This window comes from Eurypyga helias, unplaced genomic scaffold (assembly GCF_000690775.1).
Source record: "Eurypyga helias isolate BGI_N326 unplaced genomic scaffold, ASM69077v1 scaffold24320, whole genome shotgun sequence".
Lineage (NCBI taxonomy): Eukaryota > Metazoa > Chordata > Aves > Eurypygiformes > Eurypygidae > Eurypyga > Eurypyga helias.
In genome coordinates this window covers 20,102-21,396 of record NW_010226824.1, presented here as the reverse complement: position 1 = coordinate 21,396, position 1,295 = coordinate 20,102, and positions in this window count along the sequence as shown.

Below are 1,295 nucleotides of genomic sequence, written 5' to 3'. Positions count from 1 at the left end.
TTGTTTCAGTGTTGGCTTTTACCTCCAACTGCAGGAGATTACCAAAGTGAAATTGTTCTGCACAGTCTAATAACTGCATTCTGACCTAAGGGACCTAGGTACGAGAGAGAAAACTATCTTCCTGGTGCTGTGAAGCCTTAATTAATTTTTATGAAGTTTATTTAGGGATCTTTTTGATGAAGTCTCACAGGTGATAAAATTTTAAGCTTTTTGTTTCTGTGTGTAAAGACTGTTCATTATTAGGAGTCTTCAAACATCCAATTTGGCTCACAACTTTGTTCTGTGCTGAGAGCCGAAATAAGGCTGCAGATTATGTAGTGCTTTAACTAGAATTACTTACAAAAAACATCCTGTAGTTCTATAGATAACGATGTTCTCCCGTCCCATTAGAGAATTATTAAGAACTTTTTTCTTGTCTAGGAAAATACGTGTTTGTCCAGCTGTGTGCAGACGTCTTTACTTATGATATATGAGGAGCCAAAGACAAAGCTTAATCTGAAGTACTTTTAGGGTTTTTTTGAAGTTGAGCAAACAACCCTACTCAGCAAGCTTGGTTTAATTTTCACCTTTTTACTGATTTTTATCTACTTGTAGTCTTGAAAAAAGTTTTAACTGGAGAAATAACACATTAATAAAATTTCAAGCTTTAAAAAAAAATGCAATTTCATAGAATCACAGAACCATAGAATGGTTTGGGTTGGAAAGGATCATCTAGTTCCAATCCCCCTGCCATGGGCAGGGACACCTTCCACTAGACCAGGTTGCTCAAAGTTTCATCCAGCCTGGCCTTGAACACTTCCAGGGATGGGGCATCCACAGCTGCTCTGGGCAACCTGTGCCAGTGCTACCACCCTCTCCGTGAAGAATTTGTTACTGATATCCAATCTAAACCTCCCCGCTTTCAATTTAAACCCGTTCCCCCTTGTCCTGTCACTACAGGCCCTTGTAAAAAGTCCCCCCCAGCTTCCTTGTAGTCCCTTCAGGTACTGGAAGGCTGCACTGAGGTCTCCTCGGAGCCTTCTGTTCTCCAGGCTGAACAAGCCCCACTCTCTCAGCCTGTCCCCATAGCAGAGGTGCTCCAGCCCTCTGAGCATCTTCGTAGCCTCCTCTGGACTCTCCAACCGGTCAATATCCTTCTGATGTTGTGGATTCCACAGCTGGATGCAGCACTCCAGGTGGGGTCTCACAAAAGCCGAGTAGAGGGGCAGAATGCCCTCCCTCACCCTGCTGGCCACACTTCTCCTGATGCAGCTTCTGTAGACGCAGCTTTTGCAGCATGCAGTGGGGTAGAGTGA